Raw genomic sequence first — 24,840 nt, 5'->3', positions numbered from 1 at the left:
ACTATAGATAACCAGGCCACGAGGATGCCCAAACAATGTTTATACGACCAGCCAATGAGCAAGTGCCTGGGCCACATGGACCAGCCAATCCCTGCACAGCAGCTCGAGGCCTCCTAGAAGTGACAGCTGTTTGTGTACAAATCTGTCCAATCAGAGAGGAACGCCCAGGCTGGAATTCTGTGGTTACCCAGGCAGTTGTGGACCGGCTGATAGACTGCACGGTTCAGGCTTTCTGGTACGGTCTGTCGGGTACTGGCTGCCAGCAAGCTGCTTAGGAGGGCTGCTCCTGAGCGTCGTGGATCCAGGTCCAGGAAGTCCAGGACCTCGGGCCATCCTGTAGGTATAGCTGATCCTGGTCGATCAGGAGGGTCCCAGAGGCGTCCTGGGTTCTGTGACACTGCACTGGGGAAGGGGACAGGGTGGGGATAGCGGGTCCGTGTGGATAATTGGCATTTCAGTGGTGAGAAGTGAGTTAGTGGAAGGGTCCACATTGGCCTGTGATACAATAGCACTGCCTAAAGCTTAGGTTTGGGGCTGGTTGGGGAACTTGAAGACTGCCAGAGGAGAGCTGGTTCCAGTTTTTAGGACTTCCCAGTCTCTGAGGGTCACATCGGTACTGGGTGGGCAGTGGCCCTGGGGTGGACACTCTCCATGTCTGCCACACCGGCAGACATTTTTTTAAAAATATTTATCTTGGTAATGTATCGAGGGGTTACAGTTATTTTTGTAAGGTGCATTACTTTTTAAATTTTTTATTGTCAGAATGATATATAGAAGGGTGACAGTTACATTGATGAAGTATATTATTTCTTGAACATTGTTACCTCTTTTCATGTTTTTCTCCCCCTTTCTCTCCTCCCATCCCTTCCCAAGTTGTAAAGTTCATTCCCAACATAATGTTCTGTGAATATCGCTATTACACTGGCTCACCCTTAGTCCTTTGTCAAATCAACTTGTTTTAGATCTTTCCCTTCCCTGATTCAAATAAACAGATAGCTGTATAAACGGTACACCACGGGTACCAAAGTCAAATATCGCAAACGAGAGGATAAACCATAAGGGGAAAAATAGGAAAAAGAGAAAAAGAAGAGTAAAGAAAAGACTTCGCAGAGCACATTGAGAACAACAAGCACAAGGTTCAGTCTCTTTTTTACCTATACCAGGAGTTCATTTGGCTAAGCATCAGGCTTTACGGCCAGATGCACATAGCTTATCACCTATTGCGCCCCTCTGCTAGGAAAATCCTAGATGCATATCGATTATTACAAATGAGAGAAACCATGTTCCTTTGGGTCTGGCTCACTTCACTTAATATTATTTTTCCCCAAGAGTTTCCATTTCCTTACAAATGAGAAAATGTCATTCTTTCTGATTGCAGCATAGAATTCCATTATGTATTTATACCACATCTTCTTGAGCCATTCATCTACTGAGGGGAGCACAGGGGAGTTTAATCACAGGAATGTGATTCAGCAATGCTCCTACAGTAGTGTGGGAGTGAGATGGGCACAGAGGGCTCTGGTAACATGTGTGAGAGATGGTCTGGGCTTGGCTGCACCCTGGGCTGAAGGAGGGGTTCCTGGGCCCAGTCCTGGTCGGGATGTCATCATACCTCTGACATGGTCAGTTGAGAAGGCTGGGTTGGTAGACACTGAGGATACAGAGTAGATCCACAATTGTGGGGCTTTGTCTGTTTATGTCCCTAGGAACTCAGAGGTGTCCCTTGGGAGACAGCCTCATTTGACTGTGACATACTCCTGCCTTCGAGTCCTCAGGCTTGGGTACGTGGCCCTGATATTTGTGCAGCTGGCTCCTTCTGCACGGTTGTTCTAAACATCTCTGCAGGTCTCAGTGAGTGATGAGCAGGTAAATGTAATGAGGGGATACTGATGGGGTGTGCTTGATAGATTTGCATCCAGACAGGCAGGGGGTACACAGGTGAGAGTGTATATACTCATGGAGTTTGTGTTCGTGTGGGAATATCTGTAATCATGAAGAGGGGGTGAGAATGTATGTACACGTGGAGCGTGTGTGAATGTGGGAATATCTGTAATCATGAAGAGGTTGTACATGTGAGAGTTTATGTATAAATGGATGGTGCGTAAAGGTGTGCACATACAAACTGGTGCACGATCCTGATTGTATGTGTACATATGAGTGCCGGGGCCACCCGGCAGCGAACCAGGATTCCTGAAATAGGGGTCAGGGACTAGGAAAAAATAGAAGAGAGACAAACAGATGGGATTTGGGAGGACCACAGCCCAAGTCAGCAGCCCAAGAAGGCTGTGAGCTCCAGACTGCAGCCCCGTTATTTCCAAATCAAAGCTTATATACTTTCTCGAAACCAGGGAACTGCCAGGGGTTACATTCATATGGTAAATCTCAGATCAGTTAAGCAGGACAAGGCATAAAACAATAAAGCACTAAAGCAATAAATCAAAGATATCAGAAAGTTCACAATACAGACAATGTAGCTCAGAATTTCCTAGGCATGGCACCAGCTCGCTTCTTAGTGTGGTTATCTTACTCTGATGTGCAGATTCAAGGGACAGCCTGGCTCCACACTCTGGCTCCCAACATATGAGCATATGGGTACACACTGGTGTGAGGTCAATTGTGCACATATGAGAGTGTGTTCCTATGAGGGTATGCAAACACGGAGTTTGTGTTCATGTAGGAATATAGGTAAGCATGGAGGGGTTGTATACATGCAAGATCATGTGTAAATGGATTGTATGTAAATGTGTGTACATAGGAATCTGTGCACAATTGTGATTGTATGTGTACATATGAGAATATGGGCGCATATGAGTGTGAGGGCATGTGTCCATATGTGACTATGTTTTCCTATGATGGTATATTGGTATAGTGCCACGGGTCACTCATGGCATTATGCGGCAATTCTAACACTTGTTCTCTCTGCTGCCCTGTTGGTCTTCCTGCCCTGTGTGGAAATCATACAGTGATGTTGGGCTGCCATCATCCCTCTTTGTCCTTTTGTCCACATGCACATTTTCTAGAGAAGGTCTAGGGTTTTCTCTGAGCTCAGCATCCTTTAGCTCATAGAGTTTCCAGGTACTGAGACTGCGTTCAGAAAGCCAGAGAGGAGCTGAGCCCTTCCTCAGGATTTTGTTGCTGTTGATTGAGGACACTAGAATTTCACCCATCAGCATGCAGATTCATCTCAAGAACCAGCATTTGGAAGAGGTAGGTAGTGCTATCTCAGGGTCCATGGAACAGCCACATGGAGAAATCACATAGTATTTATAGGAAAGGGACCCTAAGATAACTCAGGTTCTTAAGTAATTTATCCTCGGGAACAGAGGCCTTTAGAGCTGCAGGCCTCTGGGATGCATTGGTCCACCCCTGACTCTGTAGGAGACACTGGCTCCCAGTGGTCCCCTCCTGTCCACACAGTTATCTACAAGACTGATTTGGTGACATACTTGCTAGAGAGTTCTTTTTTCTGAGAGTTTTAATTTCTAAGTATTTCTTAACTTACTGATTGTTATTCCTTCAGAGTCTTACTATGTAGTGCATGCTGGGTTCAAACTCGAAATTCTTACACATCAGCCTCTCAGCCAATGGGATTAAGTCATGAGCCATTGTGTCTGCATTATCTCTTAACAAATTAAACACATAATAAATTCACTGCAACCCCTCAGTCCTGCCTTTAGAACTGATTCTGCCCTGTGCAGTTTTCCTTAGAGACTGCTGCTCTCACTATTGCCCCTAGATTTGCAAACTAGAGAGTTAAGATAGACAAAGTCAAATTGTGGGCTGAAAAATTGCAAACCTGTGGGAGTCTTTTTAATGTGATTAATGGAAAATGCAATACAGAGGCCAGGAGCTTGGCCTAGTGGTAGAGTGCTTGCCTAGCATGCAAGAAGCCCTGGGTTCCATTCCTGTCCAACACACACAGGAAAACACAGACGTGGTGATGTGGCTCAAGTGGTAGAACGGTGGCCTTGAGAAAGCTCAAGGACAGTGCCCAGGCCAGGCTTCAGAATTCAGTGGGGAATAATTTCCTGGGGACCAAGGGTTGCATACTCTCTCAGCTTTTATCTGCAATGAGTTGGAAGCAAGGTAATCAGGATGTTCTTCACAGACTCTACTAAAAATGCTCCAGTATAGTCCACTCTGTGCTCTATGTCCAGGCCCCAGACTTTCCTGACTAACGATAAGGAGCCAGCAGAGAGGAGAAGGCTAAGAAGGCAGGAGGGAAACTGAACTGGGGTTCCTTGCTGTTGCCCATTGATCAGTCAGTGTGATTCTCTTAGCTGGACACTCTGAGCTGTCTAATCTCCAAGTATGTCCCCTCCTAGTATGGTAGCCCCTTCTGCTGTATCCAGATTGTGCAGGGGAAGACAAAGCCTAGGAACTCTGAGAAGTCGTTGAGGTGCTGTGGCTGCCTTGGATTCCAGTCTCTGGCTCGGCTCTGTCCAACCATGAGGTTGGACTGAGCTAGGGTAGGAGCCACACAGAGGTGAGGGAGGGTTCCCTGGGCACAGAGACATTGTACCCACCAGTTATCATAGCTAGATAAGCAATGCGCTATGGGTGATGCATTTTATGACATTTTCTTTTGCTAAAGAAACATATTTATCTCAAGATGGTTGCTCATTTGTCTACCTTCCAGGAGATTTTTCAGTAACCCTTGGCAGTGGTCATGAGCAGAGTTACGAGAGACCATAAGACATTCCCAGGTAGTGACGCATGTGTCCTGTGGCCTTCCACAAGCTTTATAGGCATTATCCCTCACTTGCTTCAAATGAATGAGAGAAGAAGCAAGGAAGGAAGGAAGGAAGGAAGGAAGGAAGGAAGGAAGGAAGGAAGGAAGGAAGGAAGGAAGGAAGGAAGGAAGGAAGGAAGGAAGGGAGGGAGAGAGGGAAGGAAGGAAGGAAAAAAGGGAGGGAGGAATAGGTGAATGTTTGACCCCCAGTGTGATGAATGAATAATGGGGTGAAGAATGAAATGAGTGAGTAAATAAGTGAGTGGGTGGATTGTCAATAAAAAGACTGAATGAGGAATAAATGAGATAGTGAATGAACTAAGTGATTGTAACTCTTTCTTATTTAGTGCTTGAATTTGTTGCTCTTAGGTTAAGTCACTTTGCATTATTATATTTTTCTGTACTTTTAAAGCACATTAGTTATAGCAATGACTTTCCATTGTTCTTTCGCTCGTTCTTTCCAATCACTCATTCTTTTAAAATATTTCATAGTTATTTTAAAGTTAATATACAGAAGGGTAGGAGTTAGACTATTTAGGTAAGAGTACATTTATTTTTGGACAATATCACCCCTTCCCTTGCTCTCTCGCACTTTTCCTCCCCAGTTTCAACACATCTAGGGTTCACTTGATTTTTCAGCACATTGTCCAGTGACTTCCGCTGCTGCCTTTGCTCCTCTTGGTCCTTCAGTTCCTGCACCTCCCATTACACTCACAATGGGCTACATGATAACAAAAAGAGAAAAGGGAAAGAAAACAACAACAACAAAAAGATATAAAGGGCTTGTTTTCATTTCCATGAGTTCATTTCGATAAATATCATTTTGTATGATCAGATGTACGTAGTGTTTGTGCCTTCTGTTACTCAGATTTCTCCTCTTTCCTTGACTCTCATTTTCAGAATTTATTTTTCTGTTGCCCTTGTAGACAAAAGGTATAGTATAGGTCTGATAAACTAGTTTGGAAAATAAGCAGTGCCCTCTTCTGGGGATTTCTGAACAGTATCAGTTTTTTTATATATGTATATTTTTATTGTAATTAATAAAAGGGTTACATGATATTTGCCATATAGAAGGTGCATTAATTCACATACATTGATACCCTTTCACATGTCTTGGTACCCATTACCCTCCCCCCCACTGCCCCCCTCTTGGTTTTCCCCCTTCCCTATCAAATTTCAAATAACCAAATACAAATAAATTCAATATATCACATAAGAAAGTGAGGTACTGTATCAATATGAGATACCCAAGGGATAGCAAAGGAGATGAGAGATAACATAGTACATTAAGAACAACAATGATTCGTTATATGGCTTTTGTTTCAATATCCTGGAGGTCTTTTCAATTAGCTTCATACTATATGGCCTTATGTATCACGGTTTTGCTCTATTGCAGATCTCTGCTAGTAGAGCCCAAAGTTTCTACTGATTATGACAAATGAGGGAAACCACTGAGCCTAAGTTCCTTTGAGTCTGGCTTACTTCACTTAATATGATTTTTTCTAAGTCTTTCCATTTCCTAACAAATGGGGCGATGTCATTCTTTCTGACAGCAGCATAGAATTCCATTGTGTACAAATACCACAACTTGTTGATCCACTCATCAAGTGAGGGACATCTAGGTTGGTTCCATATCTTTGCTATGGTGAATAATGTTGCAATGAACATTGTTGTGCTAGTGGATTTAGTATGCCCTTGTTTCTGGATGGTTGGGTAAATGCCAAGTAGTGGAATTGCTGGGTCATAGGGGAGTTCTATGTTTAGCCTTTTGAGGCACTGCCATACTGCTTTCCATAGTGGTTGAATGAGTTTGCACTCCCACCAACAGTGTAGTAGTGATCCCTCCTGGCCACATCCCCTCCAGCATCTGCTATTATTCGTTTTCCTGATCCTGGCCATTCTAACTGGAGTGAGGTTGAATCGTAGCGTTGTTTTGATTTGCATTTCTTTTATGACCAGAGATGTTGAGCATTTCTTCATGTGTCTATAGGCCATTTTTGTTTCTTCTTTAGAGAAGACTCTCTTTAAGTCTTTGGCCCATTTTTTAATGGGATGATTGTTACTTTGGAGATTAGTTTTGGAGTGATTCAATTTTTTGAGCTGTTGATATATTTTAGATATGAGGCCTTTGTCCATTGTTTGGTTGGTGAAGATCTTCTCCCACTCTGTAGGCTTCCTAATTAATTTACTAGCTATGTCCTTTGCCATACAAAAGCTCCGCAGTTTAATGCAGTCCATCCTTTCTCTGATTTGTTGTAATTTTTGGTCCTTATTAAGAAAGTTTCGACCTGTGCCAAGGAGGCCTAGTGTATCTCCTATTCCTTCTTGTAAAGTTTTCAATGTGTCAGCTTTTACCTCCAGGTCTTTGATCCATTTAGAGTTAATTCTAGTGCATGGTGACAAAGAAGGATCCAACTTTATTTTTCTGCAGGTGCTTAACCAGTTCTGCCAGCACAACTTGTTAAAGAGGCTGTCTTTCTTCCATTCTATTTTTTTGGCTCCCTTGTCAAAGATTAGGTGGCCATTGGTCTGTGGTTTAATATCTGGGTCCCCAGTTCTATTCCATTGGTCTTCAGGCCTGTTCTTGTGCCAGTACCAAGCTGTTTTGATAATTATAGCCCTGTAATAAAGTCAAAAGTTTGGAATTGAAATTCCTCCAGAGCTGTTCTTTCTGCTAAGAAGTGTTTTTGCTATACGGAGTCTTTTATTATTCCATATGAAATTTTGAATTGCCTCTTCTATTTCTTTAAAGAATGCCATTGGGATATTGATGGGTATTGCGTTGAATTTGTAGATAGCCCTTGGCAAGATTGTCATTTTTACGATGTTGATTCTTCCAATCCAGGAGCATGGGAGGTTTTTTCCATTTCCTTAGTTCTGCTTTAATTTCCTTTTTCAGGGTTTTAAAGTTTCCATCAAAAAAGTCCTTTACGTTCTTGGTTAAGCTAATTCCTAGGTACTTTATTTGAAGGTTCTTTACCAAACTCATTCTATGAAGCCAGTATAACCCGCATCCCCAAACCAGACAGAAACTCATCAAAGAAAGAGAACTATAGACCTATTTCTTTGATGAACATCGATGCAAAACTTCTCAACAAAATACTGGCCAACCTTCTACAACAACTCATCAAAAAATTATACACTATGATCAAACTGGATTCATCACAGGGAGGCAAAGCTGATTCAACATACGCAAATCAATTAATATAATTCAACACATCAACAGGAGCAGGGACAAAAATCACATGATTGTCTCAATAGATGCAGAAAAGGCATTTGACAAGATCCAACACCCCTTTATGTTAAAAGCTCTGTAGAAACTAGGAATCCATGGAACATTCCTCAATATAATAAAGGCTGTGTATGACAAACCCACTGCTAGTATTACACTTAATGGTGAAAATCTAAGGCCATTCCCTCTAAAATCAGGAAGAGACAAGGATGCCCATTCTCTCCACTCCTCTTTAACATAGTATTAGAATTCCTAGCCAGTGCAATAAGGCAAGAAGCAAGCATAAAGGGGATCCAAGTAGGGAAAGAGGAAGTAAAACTATCCCTCTTTGCAGATGACATGATTCTGTATTTAAAGAATCCTATAGACTCTACTCCCAAGCTCCTTGAGCTGATTCAAAACTTTGGAAGGGTAGCAGGGTATAAAATTAACCCCCAACAATGCATGTGTTGGGGCCGGGAGTTTGGCCTAGTGGTTAAAGTGCTTGCCTGGCATGCATGAAGACCCGGGTTCGATTCCTCGGTACCACATACATAGAAAAAAGCCTGAAGTGGTGCTGAGGCTCAAGTGGTAGAGCTCTGACCTTCAGAAAGTCCAAGGACAGTGCTCAGGCCCTGAGCTCAAGCCCATAACTGGCAAAAAAAACAAACAAACAAAAAAAAACAATGCATGTGAATTAATGCATCTTCTATCTGGCAAATATCATGTACCCTTTTATTAATTACAATAAAAAATATATTAAAAAAATTTTAAAAAAAGAAAAAAATTAACCCTCAAAAATCAACTGCCTTCCTTTATGCCAACAGTGAGAGGAATGAGGCAATAAGCAGTATCAATTTTATCTGCATCTTTTCATTACTTAGAACAACTGTGATGCCAGATTTCAAGTAGATTCTTCCTTGCAAGGGGGTTAAGAGGGTTCATGGAGTCAAATGCAGCCAGGCCCCTTTACAACTCAGCTCAATGAGAGCCTAGTTGCCAAGACCAACAGACAGCCAGCAATCTAAGCATCCTCCCCCTGTGTAAACCAGTATTATCCAGTATAGTATTTCCAGTCCAGGGATTTTGGATTTGAAATAAGATACTGCCCGGGAATATCACTGTGAAGTCCCATCTCCATGTGCCTAGCACTAGCATATATGGTCTAGCCAGATCTTGTTGCCTGGTCCTCCTGTGTACATTGCTGGACAGTCAGTGAGGAGCCATCCCAGCTTGGGCCATTTATTACCCAGAATGAAACAGCCAGGCTTTTTTGTTGCAGGGTAGATTGGAATCCCAGTGGGCCTAGAATTCTTCGCCTCCACAACTACTTCTGACTACCTGAGGCCAAACAGTTCAAGATTTAGCCCAGAACTAGGCTTTTCTCAGATCCCTGGAAATCTCATTCTAGAGACAGGATTAAGAATGGAGTGGGAAACTTGTACCTAACTCGAACTGAGCACACTGAAATAGGGGCATAGAAGAAAGTCTTCAATTGTTAAGATCCATGCTGGGTTGGAAGAATAATGCCAGTAATTCCAGCCCCTTAGGAGACTGTGACCCAGATATTCGAATCCATTTTGTTCTGAGACAGAACCATGTACAAAAACCCATGTGTCCAAGATCATAAGAAATCTTATGTCCTAGCCACATGCTGTCAGGGGTGGTATAGTCCACAAAGTTCTGAGCCAAAGGAGAATTTCCTCCATGATGGACCATGAGAGGCATGTAAGCTAAGGTATTAAAGATGGAAGAAACCAATCTGGAAGAAATTATGGATGGGATAATTCTTTCACTTTGGTGTCAAAATGCACTGAGTATTTTAGGAAGTAAAAGTAATCTCCCAGTCTTCATTTAATTGCCTTCTTGTCCTATCTTCTTTGGATTTTCCAGAGCTACTATTAGAGGACAGAGTTTGTGGTGATCTAGGGAAGGTGCTCTGGGGTCCCATGATATCTGTGCACTTCAGAGGCACAAAAACAAGCCAAAGGATTAGAAGATAAGTAGATGCAGAGTTAAGAGTGAAGAGAGTCACCTTGAAACCAGACCTTCTGTGATTCAAGGGAATAAGGTAAGTCTTGATTATTTACTAAGAATTCATCAGCATCTACACATCTTTGATGTTTAGATCACACTGTTCCTTGCTTCCCAATCTTGAACAATAGCAGCAGTGACTGGATGATAGTGATTCACCCTGTAATCCTAAGAATTCAGGTGGCTGAGATCTGAGGATCACAATGCAAAAGCAGCAATGGCTGAAATTTTTCATAGAGTCTTACTGCCCCAAACCTGAGTGGATATGTCACACAAAGGGGTAGAGCACTAGCCTTGACCCACAGGGACAGGGACAAGTCCCAGGCCTTGAATTCAAGTAATGCAAACAACAAAAACACCATAACAACATGAGCAGTCCTGCTGTGAGCCAACAGATCTCAGTCACCCTATGCATGGAATCACTAGCCAGGCACCAGTGCCCACCCACCTCTAGTAGAGTTCCTACCCCAGAACCATCTGGGTGACCTTCACCAAACACTGCATTACCACTGTCAAACTCAGAAGGTGACACTGGGCTGAGGGCCAGATGTGTGTGCAGGAGATGACCACAAGCATCCTGGGATGTGCAGGGCAGCTCTAGCACTCCAAGAAAATGAGAAGGAAACAACACATTCCAAGAGAGGGAAGGGCTAAGGAGGTCCTAGGGCACCAAACAGGTACTGATGTAAAAGTGATCTGAAGTCCGAGGTTGATGTACCTCAACAGACAGCACTCATAGTCCACAGAAAAAAGTGGGGTGTTAGTGCCAGGGACCCACTATAATATCTTCTGAATTTCCCCCAAGTTTTTGGTATCAAGGTTCCCCTTGTTATAAGGACCGACTTTTCTAGTTTCTTTTATTCTTATGAGATAGATTCACTGAAGATGGGCTTTCCCTCTTTCATCAAGGGAAGCAAATTTGTGACTCATTTCTGCTGTCTATTTTATATTGCAGGGCACTGGTGCATCCTGAGTGAGACCCCACGGCCAGCTAGTCCTGGATCCTCAGGTGGGAGGAGAGCCCTTGAAGCCCACAGCCCTGCATGCACCTCAGGACAAGGAGGCTGCAGGTGGCTGCATGAGGAACACATAAGGAAAAGTGGGAACTGAGTGACTCTGAATCAGCCCCCAACTCTAGGCACAATGGAGAGTGAGGACTATGTCCTTTGTCATTGGAAAGGGGACTTGTGGCCTGCTAAGGTGTTGTCCAGAGCAGGGACCCAAACACACAGTGAAGGGAGAGAGGGATCACTCTTAGATGTGCGAATCCTCTCTGTAGAGGAAACAGTGCAAGTGAGAAGCACAGAAGTAAGGCCCCTCACAGAGGCTGGGATTGAAGCCATTGCGTCCTCAGCAGGATTGTGCTTGAGGGCCAATGAGTTTCCAGGAGATGCTCTGTACAGTGACTCTGGCCCACCAGGCCAGGCTAGTGCCCACACAGAAGCACTTAAAGTAGCATTGGAGATTCTGTCTTCCAGAAAACTAGCAGGGCAAGGAACCCCTGTGGAGTCTCCACAGTCAGAGCCAGAGGCACCAAGGGCTCAGCCTGGCCCTGGCCCTTGCACTGACAAGAAACAGCCCAAACGCAAACTGAATTCTGAACCAAATCTGGGGAAGAGAGCATGCTTACCATCCCATCACATGTGCCATGCTGGCAGTGAGCATGCCTTCCCCGTGTCTGTGGCACACACAGCCACTGCTGCTTTTGCACATGAAATGCAAGCTCAGGTATCAGAAAGCTCCAGTGTGAGCTCCCTAGTACCAACAATGAAGGGAGCCATTAATCCATCACAGAGTGAGAAAGCCTTGGGAGCCCCAGCACCCAAGTCCTCTGGGCACCCTAGCTCCTGGAAATGTCGATATGCTAAAGCTCAATTTCCAGGTCTATATATGCGACCAGTTGTGGTCCTCAGCAGGCTCAAAGACCAGAGCCAGAAAGGTGAGGATGCTGGTGGTGAAGGGATGAAATTATGTGATCCCCACAGGATCACCATCTCCCCAAAGGGCACGGAAGATTCTGCCAAGAGTGCCTCCCAGGCAGGCTTGCCAGGGGCTGGGGCCTCCTCTGTGTCCCCAAACTCATGGCTTCCCCATGCTGTCTCTACTGTAACTCAAAAAAGGAAGCACCCGGAAGCAGGTGTTATGACAGAAGCAAAGAAATATAAAGGTCCAGAGCCATGCAATGCGCCTAAGGCCACTGGTACCAAGGAGCAACCTGAGATAAGACAAGAAACACAAAGCACAAGTGTGGCTGCCATGAGTGACATGCCCCTCCTTGAAAGAGGAATGCTGGTGTGGTTTCGTTACAGAGATTATCCATTTTGGCCCTGTGTGGTACAAAGTGTGGACCAAACAAAAAACTCAGCCAGGGTGCTGTTGATTGAGCCCAACTTGTTCCCTGAACAAACAGGCATTCAGGTCTTTGTTGGGAAACTAAAGCCCCTAGAGTGTAGGTTGAAAGACTTCCTTTTTCATAGAGCTAGATATCATTATGGCGTTGGTGTGGCCTGGTGCTTGTCAGTGATTACACACTACCAAGAGGTGGTCTCAGCAGGAAATTTCAAAGGTTCCTTTCTGGACTACTGGGCAAGCAGTGATGGTTTCCCAGTTGTGGAGGCCCTGGAAAATGCTGAGCAAGGGATTCATTTTCCAGTGGTAAAATATCCCAACCCAGACAATTATGAACAGGAAACCTTTCAGGATGGAAAAAGTCCCCTTGGAAAGGAGTGTGAGGAGGAGAAGGAGGGGGATGAAAAAAAAGAAGAGAGTGAATTGAAAGGGGAAAATGAGAAGGTAGAAGAAGATGAGAATTTGGTGAAAGAGAAGAGGAAGGAGGAAGAGGGTAAGGTAGAGGAAAAAGAAGTTATGGAGAAGAAGGAAGATGAAGAGGAGATGAAAGAAGAAGAGGAAGAGGACAAGAAAGAGAATGCAGGAGTGCAAGAACTGGAGGAGAAAATTTTATGGAAAGGAAAGGATAAGGTGGTTAAAGAGAAGGAAAGGGAGGAGGAGCTGAAGATAGGGGAGGAGTTGAATACAGAGAAAAAGAAAGAGGAGGATAAGGAGGGAAAGTTGAAGATGGAGGAGAAAGGGGAGAAGGTGAAGGAGGACATGAAGGTAGAGAATGAGGACATGAAAACGGAGGAGGAGAAAGAGGGGGAAGAGAAGAAGGAGAAGGAGGAGAATAAGTAGGTGAACAGTGAGGAGAAGGAGGAGGGAGAGGAGAAAGAGATTAGAAATCTCCAATTGAAGACACCTATTCCATTTTTACATAGGAGTTCCCCCTCTCATAGTCCCATATATTTACATTGACTTATCCCATGTGTGTCATGCACAGAAGTTCTGTAATTTGAGACATCCAGAACATGAACCCCTACCTTCTTGTTAAATTGTTTTGTGCTTGTAATATCTTCAGTTGGCATTTTGTTCTCAAATTATTCACAAGATATTCACTCAATGGATCGTGACATCTTTTTTTTTCAGTAATTAAGCAACAGGGATGGTGAGACCTCATGTATTGTTTTCCAGAAAAATCCATTGCACCTTTCATTTTTCCAAAACCAAGTGGATCTAAATTGTTGGATCTGTAATATAATCCCTGTCTTTATTTGGTGGAGAGTCCTAAAAGATGAAGCCCATGGAGGAGATATTTTCTTTGATAACCTGGCAGTCTCTCATCAAGTGTCCACTGGTGAAGTCCATCACAACACAGACCTGTTGTGTCACCTGCCTCAGGTATTACTAGGCAAGGGGAAATAGCAGCCTGCACAGGCCACTTTGTCAGCCCAAGGCAAGATCAATGGTTTTCTCTGCCCCCAAAATGCCATGTCTCCGAAGGCCGTCTTCAAGGACCGAACAACTTTGTGAAGCCTGTAGTTCTCCAGGCCTTCAGCCTCTCTAACAAGACCATCAATCCCCTTCATAGAGCCATCTGTCCCAGAAGTAACACACTGAATCCTCTGGATCTCAGAGGCCACCCAGCCCCTCGGAGCGCTGACTACCTGCTATGGAACCCATCTACCTGGCCTATCATTAGGGGCTCTGAATGACTTCAAATGGGCGTTTTTAAATTTCAAACCATGCCACATTTCAGGTGGCAGGTTAATTAGGTGCAGGGCGTGGATGACTCCCACAACAGAATGAACTCTGGTCTCCCCTTGAAAATGGAGACTACTCTCCGAGTACCAGGCCAGACACAATGAAACACACATTTTAAACGTATGTGAAGTTCATATGTTTTGATTCTATCTTGAAAAGGGAGTTTTTGAAAGATAAAAATATAAGGCCAGTTTATTTTAAAATGTGAAAGATAACTTCTGTGGGATTCATGGGATTGTCTGTGCATTTAGAAGTGTAGGAAGAAGATCCACTTTTTATGACATATTGCTGCTACCTCTCTGCCTTGTGGGTGCTTGTATACAAAACAAAGTTGCAGTCTAGGTTGATAACACAGCCAAAGTGTCTTTCACCTTGAACATTTGGTGTACAGTACGTGTGAATTTTAACTATAGCTCAATGTATGTGCAGCATGCAAAAGACCATGTGTGAACTCTCCTCCAGAAAATCCATACCTGGACAACTTGGATGGTTGCTCTTGTCATTTTGATGCCTATAAACAAACTTGAGTGTTGTGTTTAATAAATGTTTGCCTTCTGATGTCATGTGATGGACTTTTAAGGTGAGCCTTACAAACTGTAGAATCGCTAGGTGAGAACTACCTGTCTTTGTCCTCTGCCTATTGGAGAGCGAGACTCCCAAGGCCCACTTCTACAACAATATGTCATCTTCCTGTCCACAGGATTTAGGAAGTAGCAATCATCTTCCTGCTGTGTGACAGCCTTTCCCACCAGACAGCATGCTTTCTTTTCTCTGTGGTAGTATTCCCTGAGTTCTACATGAAACTCAACTTCACTTGTTATATATTAGAGTCTAGATTGTAATGTTTTCTGTTGATCTTGTTCACTCATCCATTCACTAAGTCATTCACTCTCTCATTTACTTGTAATCACACACACTTCCAGGAATATACTGAGATGTGGATTGAAGCTCTCATCTGAAAGATATACTTCAGTTTTATATATAGTGTCAGTGACTTTGTGACTGAGGCACAAGTTGAACATTTCCAGACTCCAGCTCCCTAGGGAAGAATTAACAATGAGACTTTGTTCATTGTTTAAATGAAAGCTAGGGGTCTCAGGTAGGTGTGGCAGTGGAGGAGGAGAGGAATCCCTAATGATTCTCTCCTGAGAAGTGGTGGATGGGTTCAGAAGGGGTCTAGTGATGTGGGGGAGAGAGCAAAGTCAGATCACCCCATGGACTTACACAGTTGTGGAGACTGTTTGGTATCCACTACGTATCGCACTCCTTCACTCAGGTTCTGGGACACACTCTGCATCATAAGACAAAGTGGTATGGGAGAGTGTGCCGGGGCCAACCGGCAGCAAACCAGGGTTCGCAGATTGGGGTTCCTGAAATCGGGGGCAAGAACCAGGAAGAAATAGAAGAGAGACAGACACACCGGGTCCGGGATGTCCGCAGTCCAGGTAAAGACTGCCCCGTTTATTTTTCACTCCCGCTTCTTCCCTCCTCCAGACCCAGGGAACCTCCAGGTGTTACATTCATATGGTAAATCTCAGGTCATTTACATAGAATAGGGCCAGAAAGCAATAAGACAATAAAGCCATCGTCTGATGCAAGTCAAGGTACAGTTTGATTCCACTCTGGCTCCCAACAAGAGTGAAGGTGCAATTAAACTCCCCTGTTTTCAATTATATTATTCTTATGTTAACATGGTCATGAAAAGGTGATTTCAATTCTATTGCCCATTCATGAGTATCATCCCTTCCATCATTGTCCACAGCCCATGTATTTCAACTCCACCATCCCTTCAAGTTATCTAGTGTCAATTGCATAAATGTACATTGTGTATTATGACTATACATTCCTTAATAACCATGAGAACAAATACAGCATGTGCAGATTATGGCTTTTCTTGGTTGGAGTGGGTACCTGGCACAGTAAGTATTCAAGCAATAACAATGAAGGGGACGCTCAGTTAGTAGAGACCCAGCCATTGAGCAAAAGGACAAGTAAGAAGTTTAGATCCTGATCTCAGAAGAACAAAAGGAATAGAACTGGGTGTCCATTCCATAGAAAATAAGCCATGCAAGAAACCATGGAGTTGGGGTTCAAGTATTTGGATATTTGAAATTTGATAGGGAAGGGGGGAAAACTAAGACGGGAGGGGGGTGTGGGGGGGAGGGAAATGGGTACCAAGACATGTGAAAGGGTATCAATGTATGCGAATTAATGCACCTTCTATCTGGCAAATATCATGTAACCCTTTTACTAATTACAATAAAAAAAGAAAAAAAAAGAATTGTGTCCAGCAGGTTGAAGGACAAGGTCAGTGGAGCAGGACACTGAGATCTATATCTTGAACTGGGGCTGGGGCTGCAGTGGTTCCACACCTGCCTAGCAACTGCAAGGAAGCAAGTTCAAACTCAGTCCTGTGAAAAACCAAATGCAGCCAAGCTCTAGAGTCTTAGGCCTGGAAACCTAACTCCTCTGGATGTTGAGATAAGAGGATTGAGGTTCCAAGCAAGGCTTGGTTGATAAGTTCTAGAGACTCTTTTTATTATAATAGAAAGGTTACAGTTATATTTGCCAGATAGAAGGTGCATTACTTCACACACATGGATACCCCTTCTCATGCTTTTGCCCCCATTTCCCTCCCCCACCCACTCCCCTCATCTTGTTTTCCCCCCTTCCCCTTCTATTTCACATAAACAAAGTGATGTAAAATATACCAGATAACAAGGTAAGATACTGTGGCATCTCCCCCTAACATCAAAAAGCCTGAAGTGGAGTTGTGGCTCAAGCAATAGAACATCAGCATTGAGCAGAGAAAGCTAAGCAATAATATGGGGGCCCGAGTTCAAGCCTCAGTAATCGCAGTAGCCCAGGATTCATTGAGAGGGGATTTGAGGAATTCAGGTTTGAGGAGGAGTCTCCTCTGGGTGTTTTTGCCCATCTTCAGTCCACTCACCACACAGTCCAACTCTACATGCTCCACTACTTTTCAGTCTTAGCCACTGGCAGCTTCATTGGCCTGCACATTATGACTTGGGCCAATTGCATCCAACACCCTGGCTCCAACGTGCAGTTGTTCTGTGATCAGGTGATCTGAGAAACTAGGCCTTGGGATCCTGCTCATCTGTAGGTTTAGATTTCAGGGGGACACATTACTGTAAGACCCCCGACTCAGCGGGACGTCTTCCAGACGGAGACAGAGCCCCCTTCCCAAGGAACAGCGAGTCCACGCAGTCGGATGCAAGCAGCAAGAGGTTTATTCAGGAACACGGGCGCCCGGGACGACAAAGCCTCCTAGAAGACTTTGCGCACCGAGGCTTGGGGAGGAGGGGTATTTATGGGTAGCAGAAGCACGGTTACAGAAGCAGAAGCATAGTTACAGGGTAGGGGTCGGTTAACTCAAATAAGGCTAGGAGTTTACTTTGGGCAGTAGTGGAATTTTTCTCTTAACTAGAAGAGGGCGGACGTGCCTTTCATCTGGATTTACAACCTTATCAGCCTCATCCGCAAACATCCTGCGGGGCTGCTTTTTAACTTCTTTTGTTGGGCAACAGCAATTACAGCCGTAGCCGGGGTCTCACTAACGATTTATTGGCTGCAGCTGCACTTTTCACCCCCCATTTTCTTATGGTTCCTTGAATGGAATCCTTCATTCAATTAGAGTTGTTTCTTGCTTTTTCAGCTGTTGATATTGCTGGGTAATTACTAATGCCTGAACTACAGATAGACGGTCCTTAACAAACCGAACTAACCTGTTAAGAACACAGGGACCAAAGGTGAGGATCAAAACTAGTATGAAAAGGGGCCCTGCTATGGTGGACAAAAGAGTTGCAAACCAAGGGGATTTATTGAACCAACTTTCAACCCATCCCTGCTGAGACGCGAATTCTTTTTCTCTTTCTGATAGTCTCTCTCTAAGTTTACTCATAGTTTCTCGGACGATTCCTGTCTGGTCTGCATAAAAGCAACATTCCTCATTCAAAGCAGCACACAAACCACCATCCTTTAGGAAAAGTAGGTCTAAACCCCTTCTATTCTGTAGTACTACTTCAGATAAGGATGTCAGAGACTTCTCTAAGGCCGTGATAGACTTTTCAATAGCTTTCAGATCCTCATTCATAGCAATTTGTAAATCCATTAATTGGTCGTTATGAAGTAGAGCAGTGGTACCAGTGCCAATCCCAGCAGCTATTCCCCCCACTCCCAAAAGAAGGGCTATTGTTAAGGAAATGGGTTCTCTCGAATACCTCTTTCTGTTCTCATACAAATCCAGAACAGTCCCTGAATCATGATACGTGATCCTGGGCCATAACTGGACCAACACACAGAACTCCGAGGTTCTGTTAAAAACTTGGGATTGTATACACGGGGTCAGGCCCGTGCTGCAGGCCCAATAAGTTCCATTGGGGGCTATAAGGTAATAGGAGTTCCCTTCTTAACGTTGATCCATTCCTGAGGGGAGTTTGGTTTCCAATAGGCATCTCCGGTGGTTTCACAACCCCAAGCTGCAGAATAGTAATAATCTAGATGTCCGCACTTTGCCTTCTGGCCTGGGGTCTCCAGATGAGTACCCAGTCACCTGATCTGAACAAATGGGGGGTAGGGACAGAGACAGAATCATCTTGGCTCCTCGATCGGCCAAATATTTTCTCTAGGAGTGTGAAAGTCCAGGGTTCTCACAAGCAGTCTTCACCTAGGAGTGATGAATCCAGTAGCTCATTCCTGCTACCTTCACAATGGTTGGTGTGTTGGGAATCACAGTGCAGGTTCATTTGAGTGCCAGGGTACTGGAAACCAGATGCTGAACACATTCCCAGATCAAGTTATAAGGCCTGTAAGGACTGGATTGAATCATGGTTAGCAGTGCCAGCTGAGATAACACATGGCTGGGGGGGGGGGGCAACAATTGTTATCAGATTCGGGCAGACAGCATTCTCTGGTTTGGAGGGGCATAGAGCATGCCCTCCCAGTTCTGCACCCAAGAAAGCCCTCACAACTAGGAAATATACATTCAAGTACAGCAATTCCTCAGATGAGCACAAAGAATGGTTCCACATCAGTATAGCAACTCTAACCCGGTTTGTATTATGGTTGACTCAATTACATGCCAATTTTACTTGTAAGCTCCATTCTCAAGACATGCTCATACCATGTACAATATACAGGAACTTTCTAGGATTTGTCTTTTTCCCTTTTTGTAGAGCAAACATAAGACAATGCTTTCCAGATCCCCCCTTTTCCATAGACTGTTCTTCTGTTTTCTCAATTCTTTTCCAAAGGTTTTATTTACTAAACTTTTTTTCTCTCCTTTACCTGACTATAGCCCTCATTCACATTTAGCACCTCTCATGTCTAGACTGTTCAGCACTGGATAGAAAATTCCCTTCAGTCATCCAGTCACCATAATGGCTGCAAAAATCTAGAGGACTTTGAATTTAGCACAGATAAAATGTCCCATCACCAAGAGTTTAGTTCCAGTCCTCTCAGGAAACAACTGTGAGGTGGTGGTTGAATCTGGCAGCACAGCAGCTCCAATGGAATGTCACACCTCCTGCTGGGTTGCCTGAAAAATTTCTAAAGAAGCTTAACCTAAGGCCTGACTTTGGTGAATTCTCCCAATGCTTTCCTAGATGCTTCACCCGAGCATACTCATTTTTGCAGGCTGGCACCCATTGGTTTTTAAGACAGTATATGGTTGAGAATCCAAAGTAATACCAGGGTGACAGTTTTTAGTGACCAGATTAAACGAGGCTAGGATTCTCTAGACAGGCACAGAAGACTTGAAACTGTAGCCATTCCCCACAAGTGCAGTCTCCACTCTTGCACATCTGTTACTATTTTTTTTTCTCATGCCTCTAACTTATGCTGTCTTAATTTTTTTTTAAAAAAAATAACTTTTTGGTCCCTTTATCTAAAGAGGATGGATGGGCAACGATCCGTCTTCTATAACTTCTTCAGGCTGACTCAGGGACGTTGTTTCTATACCTAGCCAGGGACCCTAAAAACTTAGCCTATTTTACCAAGAGGTTGCCAAGATTACATATCAGGAGTGATATTTTACTCCAAATTGGAGGTCATGTAAAGCATTTAACAACTGCACAAACTTTTTCTTTGATTACAACAGTGTAGCTTACTTAGCACCCATTTGCAAAGGCATTTTCCTGATTGTCTGGGGAACTTAATCCCTGCGACTCTAACTATGCTTCAGTTGCCAGATCTAAACAGATAATAGGGACGCAAGCCTCACATCCACCCTGAATTTGTGGCAGGTGTCAAATCAAACTTCACTCAGTTAGGACTTTAAACTATCCTCTATCACAGATGATTGACAAGTTCCTGCCCAGTTATGAAAGGCATGGGCATTAGTAAGGCATGCTTACAAACTATTCTATGACCTCCCGGCTCTGATTAATTTTGAATGGCCAAGCACAAGTGACTCTAGGATCTGACACCACCTCTGCCATCCAAGCTGTGGCTTACTGCATCTGGATGCTTCATTGTCCCAGTAGTGTCTCTCCACACAGGGATAAATGTTCCATTGGCATTTCACTTTGTTGGTTTCTAGACTTGAACTCAGGGTCTGGGTGCTGTCTCTCAGCTCTCCAGCTCAAGGCTAGCACCCTGCCACTTTTAAGTCCCAAACTCAGGGCCTGAGTGCCGCTCCTCAGCTCTGCAGCTCAAGGCTTGCACTCTGCCACTGTGAGTCCTGGGCCTGGTGCTTGAGTGCTGTCCCCCAGCTTTTCAGCTCAGAGCTAGCACTCTGCCACTTCGAGCTCCAAAGCAACTCTCAATAGCACTCTGACAGATTAGACACCACAGTCTCACAGGGACTTTGCTTTGCCCGGGCTGGCTCAAAACTGCGGCTTTCAGATCAGTGAGTCCTACAAAGGACACTTTACTCCAATTAGAAGCAACAAGGTGGTCAACTCAGAAATAGTCTCTAAGCATGAGCTTACCTAGAACTTGGTGAGGGCCAAATTTACATCTGAATGAGGATCTGCTGTCCTTCTCCATGGGACTGCTGCAGATTGCTAGAGTAACTTACAAGAATAAGCCGAAATAGCAATTAAGCAACCATTTTGGTAGTCCTGATTTTTCTTGTTTTCTTTTTTTCTTGAAACAAACATTTAGGACAACTTCAATTTCAAACTTTGTTCAGAAACCCATTTCCAATGTTCTTTAAACTTTTACTGATATTTGCTTAAACAATTAACACTTTAGCCTTTATTTGCATTTGAAAAATCTGTAAGGGCCCAAGGAACTCCCTTTTCTCCAGGTTTTCCTTGGGCTCAAAGAAAGCCCTTTGCCTTCAGGCCCCCTAGGGCTCAAGGCACTCCCTTTGTTTCCAGGTTTCCTTTTTGGAGAGGCATTTTTTTTTCTGCAGTTTAGGTTACTGCCTAAAACTCCAGCAACAGTTTAAACTCAAATAAGTTTTTCCTCAATGCAAGAACTGCAAACATCATCAGTGCACCAAAAGTCTAAATCTGGACTTAGTTTCCTTCTTTTTCTAAAATACGTCCAATTGCAACCCAGTAACATGAACCCAAATCATACAGAGATAAACTTTTAAACATTCATTCCTTTTAAAATGCTAATCATATTACCCAGATTTTACCATCAGATTTTCAGTGTCAGTCTGCAAAGAAAAAGAGCGAAGATGTGGATCTCAGTCCACCTGACCAGGTTAAGTGAACAGCCTTCATTCCAGCTTATTTACCCAGAGCTGCACCTTTGCCAGTTCACCTCTCACCCCCAAAGATGGTCACACAGGACTATCCTAAGTTTTCCCATCCTTTCTCTTAGCATTCGATTACCTAGACAGTTTTGAAAGATAGGTAAAGTCTCTGACATTAATAAATAAATTTACATTTTAATTCCTAATATTTATCTCCAAATTTCAACTTAAGGAAATAGATTCCAAATTCCCTAATACCTCTGGGCTAAACAGGATACAATGTTTACAATGTAAACAGCTCTATGCATTTCAATATCAAATTATTTTTAATGCAAATTTCATTTAGAAAATACTTTTTCTACTTTAGAAAAATACTTTTTACCAGTTTCTCTTTAAAACAATGCAATAACCCTTTGAGACATTGTAAAACATTTTAACCTAATAATTTTCTTGAAGTTTAGACTTAGATTTACCCAATTGCCTTTTTTTATTTCAAGTATAAATTTATCCATTGTTTTATACAGCATGCTGATAATTTAACCTTGAACATGTTCACTCACTCATTCACACACACTCATACTCAAAGATCTTAAAGCGCGCAAAATTAATATCGGCCGTTCATTTTCCGGAAGTTTGTGTCAAGAGAGCTTTGCCAATTTTACTCTTGCAGGTGAGAACCAGGTTTAAAACAAAACTTTTTACAAGGCAACTTAGCGGTAATTTACACACACAAAAATTGCGAGGATCCATATTTAAGACTGGTACCAATTTTGAAAACAAAACCATACAATAAAAAAAACACCTCACAAAACAAGACAGAAGCGGAGACCTTTAAGTACTCCAAATTTTGATGGCATGCATGGCAGCAGTCTCAGACTGTTCCATTTTAGACTCCGAGTAAAACATAACAAAACAGACATACAAGAAACAAAACAAACAGACCGGTCCCTTAACCTACCGCGCGGCTTTCAGACGGTCGGGGAGGGGCAAAAGCTGTTCCCTCGACCAACAGAGGAATGTATCCTTCCGATACACTGGGGGCACCGAAAAATCGGGCCCCCCCATGGCCATGCGGTCCTGGGTTCATCACTTTAGGCTTGACCTGTGAAATAATAGTTAGGTCAAAAGTGCCATCTAGTGGCCAATCGACTCCGAAAGTCGGCCACTCTGAGGAACAAAGAGTCATCCACATTCTTCTGGACCTCCATCGACTGGTTGCTGGCTATTGTCCGGACCTCCTTCCAGTGCTGTAAAGTAAGGCTTAAGGGGGTCGTCACAGTCTGTCCCATGTTAATATTCAGTCCAAGTCCAAGTCCCGTCACACCAAACACAAGAATTAAACAAACACTAAACGAGAGACACTTCACAGCGCGGCTTCGGTGCAAAACCGAAAGGGGAAGGGCGTTGACACGGCCGAGTCACAGATCCTCAGACCGGGGCGAAGCCCCGAAAACAGATGGAGTAGAGAGTCCTCAGACCGGGGCGAAGCCCCGAAAACAGATACCAGATGGGTCAGAAATCTGACCCCAGATGCCTCCGGGACGTCTCCCGGGGCTGCGGTCGGGAGTCTGAGCTCGTCAGCTCCTCCACGGGTCCGCCAGAATACAGATTGACACGGCCGAGTCACAGATCCGCTGGCGCTCTTAACAAAAGACAAAACAGACACAAGACAGTAACAGTTTGCTGGCCAGCTTACCTCCCGGAGGTGGGTCGGTGGTCCCTGGGTGGGGGGTCTCCTATCTCGGTGGGACCTCCAAATGTAAGACCCCCGACTCAGCGGGACGTCTTCCAGACGGAGACAGAGCCCCCTTCCCAAGGAACAGCGAGTCCACGCAGTCGGATGCAAGCAGCAAGAGGTTTATTCAGGAACACGGGCGCCCGGGACGACAAAGCCTCCTAGAAGACTTTGCGCACCGAGGCTTGGGGAGGAGGGGTATTTATGGGTAGCAGAAGCACGGTTACAGAAGCAGAAGCATAGTTACAGGGTAGGGGTCGGTTAACTCAAATAAGGCTAGGAGTTTACTTTGGGCAGTAGTGGAATTTTTCTCTTAACTAGAAGAGGGCGGACGTGCCTTTCATCTGGATTTACAACCTTATCAGCCTCATCCGCAAACATCCTGCGGGGCTGCTTTTTAACTTCTTTTGTTGGGCAACAGCAATTACAGCCGTAGCCGGGGTCTCACTAACGATTTATTGGCTGCAGCTGCACTTTTCATCACCAGTGGTGTCTTTAATATAGAGGAAACCACTGTCCAGATAGAGATGTTTACAAAGGTTGGTGCAGGGAGTGGCAGTAAACAAGGGGAAGCACAGCTCACCTGTTGGATTCTTGGCAAAGTCCTCCCCTCCTCCTTCCCCTCCTCTCTCCTCTCCTCACCTCACCTTTCTTCTCCTCTCCCCTACCTTATCCTCCTCACACTTCCCTAACCGTCCTCTCCCGTCACTATTTTTCTTTTTCTTTTTTGTGCTTTGCTTATCTTTTCTCTCCTTTCCTTTCCATTTGATAGTGTTCTGTAACTTGAGCTTGAACTCAAGTCCAGTGAACTATCCTTGTGCTTTTTCCCTCAAGTCTACTACTTTACAGTTTGAGGAATACCTCTGGCTTTTTGCTCCTTAATTAGAGATAGAATCTCAAGGATATTTCTTCAGATCTCAGCCTCCTGATTAGGATTACAAGTGTGAGCTACTTTCAATTTTTTTGTGCCAGTCCTGAGACTTGAACTCAGTTCTTGGGCAATGGCCCTTAGTTTCTTTTGTTCAAGGTTAGTCCTCCACCACTTGAGCCAAAGCAACACTTCTGGCTTTTTCTTGTTTATGTGGTACTGAGAATTGAACTCAGGGCTTCAGGCATGCCAGGTGAAAACTCTACCACTAAGCCACATAGCCACACCTAGCATATGTTTTACTAGAGGAAACAAAGCTTGGTGAGACCCAGTGGTGTGGGGTGGGGTACTCTGGCCTGAGCTATATGCTGGGACTCTTTGTTGGGCCTCCTCCCTTTCATTTGGGACCTAATACATCTTAATCTGTTAGCTGAAGTGAGAAACAAGATCTTGATCACTGCAGAGTGAGTGGAAACTCATCAGCACACATGTCTGC

The 24,840-nt window shown here is 44.0% G+C and overlaps 1 long non-coding RNA gene across 1 annotated transcript; it reads left to right on the top strand.

The window, feature by feature from the left end:
- The first annotated feature begins 1,717 nt into the window (after positions 1 to 1,717).
- On the top strand, positions 1,718 to 11,082 carry LOC150040826 (uncharacterized). The gene is made up of 3 exons (XR_016533853.1): positions 1,718 to 1,866; positions 9,837 to 10,014; positions 10,933 to 11,082. It is a non-coding gene; the product is annotated as an uncharacterized LOC150040826 (long non-coding RNA).
- Positions 11,083 to 24,840: the final 13,758 nt, after the last annotated feature.

The sequence above is a fragment of the Megascapheus bottae genome, chromosome X (genome assembly GCF_031878675.1).
Source record: "Megascapheus bottae isolate mThoBot1 chromosome X, mThoBot2.hap1, whole genome shotgun sequence".
Classification (NCBI taxonomy): Eukaryota; Metazoa; Chordata; class Mammalia; order Rodentia; family Geomyidae; genus Megascapheus; species Megascapheus bottae.
Note: the sequence above shows the minus strand (reverse complement) of the source record. Positions and strands in the feature narration are given on the sequence as shown.